Below are 6,174 nucleotides of genomic sequence, written 5' to 3' on the forward strand. Positions count from 1 at the left end.
CTATCTCTTCTCTCTTTTGAAGTTGACCGATACAACCATCTGGTTCGCCATTGACCCAACCAGCTCTGATAAACCTTACCCAATGACCTGATCCTACAAAAATTGCATCATTTTGTTGCGTTTGAACTTAATCATTGTCATTATAGTGCCTCTTCTAAGCACACTTTTTTAGCGTCACAACTATTTCTATAAACAACAAGCTCCTACCACCTTAGTGGCTCTCACAGTACCCCTCAACCTCGTCACTTTCCAATGTCACCTAGTGAATTAATGAACGTTTCTTTCTCTAAGAAGTATTGCCAATAGTTGAAACATCATATTCTCTTATCACTAAAAGGAGCTTCAAGACCTTTCTATGCTTGAGAAAGATCTGAACTTCTGAATTCCCTTTTACCAAATATGCTAATCGACATGCAAATGCATCGAATCAAATGTGGCTTCAGCAAAATTTGATTGAATACTATTTTGGTAAGGGTCGAGAAAAGCAGGTCTTTTGATAGGAATTGCGAAAGATTTCATGCCTCAAAGCACAGATGATGAATCTAGAGAGAGATTGCACAATGCAAATGCAGCAAATTTGGAGTTTGATATGGAACTACTATCGAAACATAAATTGGAGGTAGAGAGAGAATGTCGAAACTCGCATATGTTGTGTGAATTGTAAAGAGAGAGAATGTCGAAAAACGCATAGAGAATTCAAGCCCTCATATTCGGTTTTTCAAAAACAGAATTTGGGCAATTTGGTCTTGTTTTTAAAAAATCTTTATGAAGTCCAAAAAAAAGGGACATATGAGTAATAATGAAAGTTGTCATTATTTAGTACTAACGAAAAATAAAATGGATATTTATGTAAATAAAGAAAAAAATTATATAAGGTTGCAACATTAAAATGTAGAAATAAAGATGCACCTAAAAAATCCATCGAAAAAGGTTGTTTTAATGTTGAAAAGTTCTTGAATTGATCATCTCAACATTGAGATGTATGAATATGAAAAAAAAGAAGATTTTGAGTGCCATAAATAGTGCATCATACAACACATTATCCAGACCGTCCATTTTCAAAATTTTCATATGTTTATAGATCTACTTGATTTTAACCATTTTTGGAGTTTGAAATTTTAGAATTAGACATGAAAATAGATTTTCAAATAATCCTAATAATTTTTTACACCAAAATTACGCGTATGATAAAATTTGGAGGTGCACCTTAATTGGATTGTTTTAGGTTGCAAACTTATAGAAGCTACACCATTTAAATAATAGCCTTATTTTTGTAATATATTAATTTTAATTTTTTTAAAAGTAGGGATTTTGTGTTGCTATGCTTTCTAAAATTATAGTAACTTCTAAATTTTACTATAAGTTTCCAAATATTTTAAACAAAATACATTCTACAAAAAAAAGGAACCAATTCTATTTTCTTGGACTTTTGAGTAGTTTACAAATTTCAAGTACAACACTTTATGTTGTATCTATTACAAAAGTCGAAAATTATATTTATGAAATTTGAGTTTTATTGCTTTAAACATTGGTTTACACATTTTCCCTTTTCAAGAGATTTAAGCCATAAAAATTGAGTTCATCTTCTATGCTTTAGAAATAGTTTCTTATCATTCTCTCAATTGTAACAATGTCGTGTATATTGGCTTCTCTCTGGGTCACTCTTCTCTTGTTATCTTTTATAGTTAGTATAACCATAAGCTTTTTCATTAGAAGTATGGTTTGTTTGCTTTCAATTGTATGCATGCATTATGGTTTTCACACATACAACTTCATCATATGGTGTTGACTATCACAAAGCTATTTTTTTATGTTATTGCTATTTTCATTTAATAAAAGTATCATCATCATAGTTATGGTATGAGAGTATTGTCAATTGTTGATTAGATTACAGGAGGTTAGTTGAAATAGTCGCCGCCTTTCCATAGAATATGCATAGCCTATTGATAGATCGTGAGGTGATTCAAAAGGGTTGTTATTCTTACATGCATCGCATGTAATGTAACTAATTATTTTTAAGTTCATCCGGTGATTTTATGAAATTTGCAATAAAATATATCCCCTCAACCCTTTAATATAAGGGTCCATTAAAATGAACAAGCTACGTCCACTATATATTCTCTCCCCTTCATGAAAAGCATTAGCTGTGTGTTTATTTATTCGATGCCTTTAGCATGCGCTTTTGAGCTTCGATGTATCCACCCTAGGGTGGTCTAATTACTGATTTTTGAAGTGCGGAGCCGTGTGTGCTCTCTCCGGGGACACCTTACGATCATTTCTCATTTTGTATAACTGTCCAGTGTTTGAATAGCCGGATCAATGAGATGGATTGTCCACCCCATAAGACTATTTTAGATTGCTAGATCTCCCTGTCTGAATTGTTGATCTTAAAAACATTTAAAAATAACGACTAATTAAATAATAAAATAGCGGTTCATGTGATTGGGGGTGTGGGGGGAGAGAGCGAGTATAGGGTGAGGGTGGCAGGATTGGATTTAGGGGTCATAAAAAAAATTAAATAAGCTTAAAAAACAAAAGAGAAAATACATATGAAAGGGGACCGATATCGTTCTAGAACTAGCTTGAAGCTTTATATATATATATATATATATATAAGGGAATGGATACCTTTCTAGAAACATTTTGATCCTAGTCCATTCCCAATCTGAATTGTGACTTGGAGGGTGGATTGTACTTTATAGATTTGGAACTTGGTGGGTGAACTCGAAGAAGCAGAGCTGAGATGAGGGTCACCTCAAATAACCACAGAAACAGAAGAGAGTATATTAATAATGTGATATTGTGATTTGACGGCTAGTAATATGATCTTAGGGGCTAGTAATGTGATCTTGGGGGACAAATAATGTGATATTATGATTTGGGAGCTAGTAATGTGATCTTAGGGGCTAGTAATGTCATATTGGGGGACTAGGGGCTACTAATGTGATCTTGAGGGACTAGTATTGCTTGATTAGTTTTTTTGATCTTGGGGACTAGTATTGCTTGATTAGGGGATGGATATAGCTATATATATATATATATAACTTGGGGGAGTTATTACTCATTGAATTTTATTTATGTCAAGATTGACAAATTTTCTGAATTATGATTATCTACAAAATCAGTTTAACTGATTGAGATCAAGAAAAACACTCCTCTCTATATTTGCATGTGTTCATAAAAGGATAATTCCTTAGAGTATTTGAGGGAAGAAGTCCCTAAATTATTATATTGCTCATGTATTAATCTTGTCATTATAAAAGAATTTCTTAAAGGGATAATAAAAGGATTTTCTTGATCCCCTGGGCTATAGATTGACAAATGGAATGTATCGAGAAAACATAATCTTGCATTAAGAAAACAATTTCTTCAATCAAATTTAATCAAGAAAACATTATATACGAGGTTTACTTTCAAAATTCATGAAAACCCATTTAATTGAGAGTATACTTAGGGAACCTCGGGTTTCTCTTTCAACTGTTTCTTGCTATCTTTTTGTAGCCTTTGTAAGGATTTACTTAGAAATTATTTCTTGCCATCATTTTGTAGCCTTTGTAAGAACTCATTTAAACATTATTTCTATTCATTTGGTAAGGATTCAAGCTTGGGCTTGATTTATTAAAAAAATTGATCGCAAATCTACATCTTATGTTCGAACCTTGATCAATCCAATAAAAAAAAAAAAGTGCAGAAATGTAAAAAATTTAAAAAAACAATGAAAATTGTTAAAATAAGAAAATGGAAAGGAAAAATATTTCTGAACTTTTACTATTTTAAGACGAATTTTTTTCCTTGCAATTACTAGTTAAAGTCTTTAAGGAAAACTAGAATGAGGTGTAACTTAATACAAATTGCTATAGTACAAAAGCATTGAATTCATCAGGTGCAATGACTAATGTGTCTATTTCATTAAAAAAAATGAGTAAATAAAAACACAAATAATCCCAAAAAAAAAACAAGAATGGCATGCAATAGTAAATCATATCATTCCTTGCACATCCACATGGTCAAATAGACCATGAACAATGTAATCCAGAACATAAAGAATGTGTAATCCACATATGAAAGTTTTTACTGATAGATTAAATTTAATGATAGACCATGAACAATGTATTCCAGAACATAAAGAATGTGTAATCCACATATGAAAGTTTTTACCGATAGATTAAATTAGCTCATGGAAAGAGTTTGTTGCTATAACTCCCTGATTCCTCTTTTTCTCTTCTCTCTTTTAAGCCATCATCCTCTGGCCTTTCTCTTTGTCACCTCTCACCCTCCCTTCTCTTTACCAACCTAACATTCTATACCAACCTAACATTTGAGCACAAGATGGAACCATTACTTCAAAAGAGGCACTTACATTCACATGGCCCCCAATTACTGTATTCAATCAAGTCACTAAGATGGATTTGCGTAAAATCTTATCCCCCAATTACTGTATTCAATCAAGTCACTAAGATGGATTTGCACAAAATCTTATCTGAGAAGAAGTGAGGATGCTTTTGGTAAATCTTTATGGCATGCGTTTTCCTCTTCATTGTCTCGAGAGGTGGCATTGAAGAGGAAGTTCTGAGAAGAAGTAAGGATGCTTTCGGTAAATCTTGATGGCAACCAAGGAGGAGTTTTCCTCTTCATTCTCTCGAGAGGTGGCATTGAAGAGGAAGTTCTGAGAAGAAGTGATGATGCTTTCGGTAAATCTTGATGGCAACTAAGGAGGCGTTTTCCTTTTAATTGTCTCGAGAGGTGGCATTGAAGAGGAAGTTATCATCTACATTGAAGATGAAATTTTGTTTCCAAATGAGAACGGTTCCACTCTTTTTCATTGTCTCGAGAGGTGGCATTGAAGAGGAAGGTATCATCTACATTGAAGATGAAATTTTGTTTCCAAATGAGATCAGTTCCACTTTGGGTGTCGACAAGTGGAGGATGCTTTTGGTAAATCTTGATCTTGATGGCAATCAAAGAAGCATTTTCCTCTTCAATGCCACCTCTTCCTCACCATTGTTTCGAGAGGTGGCATTCTCGAGAGGTGGCATTGAAGAGGAAGTTATCATCTACATTGAAGATGAAATTTTGTTTCCAAATGAGATCGGTTCCACCTTCGGTGTCGACAGCCCTCTTGTGTTTTTTTTTGTTGGTGCTATTGTTTTGGAGTAATCCAAAGTACTGCATAGATTTGGAATTTGGAACTTGCATCCGCTTCTTTGGTGATTGAAGTGGAAGCAGCTGGGCCGAGATGAGGATCACCTCGAATACCTTCGATCACCTCGAATACCTTCATATTGATGCCACAAAAGAGGCAGAAGAGAAGAGGGTATATTCTGATTTGGGGTAGTAATGTGATCTTAGGGCCCTAATAATATGATCTTGGGGAATAATGTGATTTTGGGGAACTAGTATTGGTTGATTAGTTTAAGGGAATGGGTATAGTTATATATTTAGATGAGCTTTGGGGAGTTATTACGCATTGATTTCTATTTATCTTAATATCGACAAATTTTCTTAATGATAAGTATGATTATCTACAAAGTCAGTTAATTTGGGGTTCATTTGTGGCGTTCTTTTGTATCCATTATGGGGATATTGTTTGTTTATTTATTAATATGGGGAGGTGCTTTTGATGGATAAGCTATAACTGTTTGCCTGGTTCTATCCAGTATGATCAATCATTTATTTTATTTTATTTTTTTCTGCTTCCATTTTCCATTACTGTAAATTTTTTGAGTGAGTTTTAATTTGAGGTGCATTTGTGGCGTTCTTTGGCATCCGTTATTGGGATATTGTTTGTTTATAATATGGGGAGGTGCTTTTGATGGATAACCTATAATTGTTCTCCTGGTTCTGTCCAGTATGATAAATCTTTTCTTGTTTTTTTTTTGTCTTTTTCTTTTTCTGCTTCCATTTTCTACTACTGCAAAATTTTTTAAGTGGGTTTTAATTTGTGGCATTTCTGGGTATTCATTAGTGGGATATTGTTTGTTTATTTATTAATATGGGGAGGTGCTTTGATGGATAAAATTTTGGGAACTTATTGATGAGAATGAAAAAGGAAGTTTGTCTTGTACAAAGATGGATTTTAAGATCCTGAGGTGCTCTCTCCTCCTATATAGTTTTTGCTTTTTAATTCAATATCTCTGCTTTTCTGCTTGATTCTCCATGGCTTGAACTTACATA

Source organism: Amborella trichopoda, chromosome 9 (genome assembly GCF_054954075.1).
Source record: "Amborella trichopoda isolate Santa Cruz 75 chromosome 9, AtrichopodaSantaCruz75HAP2 v2.0, whole genome shotgun sequence".
In the NCBI taxonomy this organism is placed as follows: Eukaryota; Viridiplantae; Streptophyta; class Magnoliopsida; order Amborellales; family Amborellaceae; genus Amborella; species Amborella trichopoda.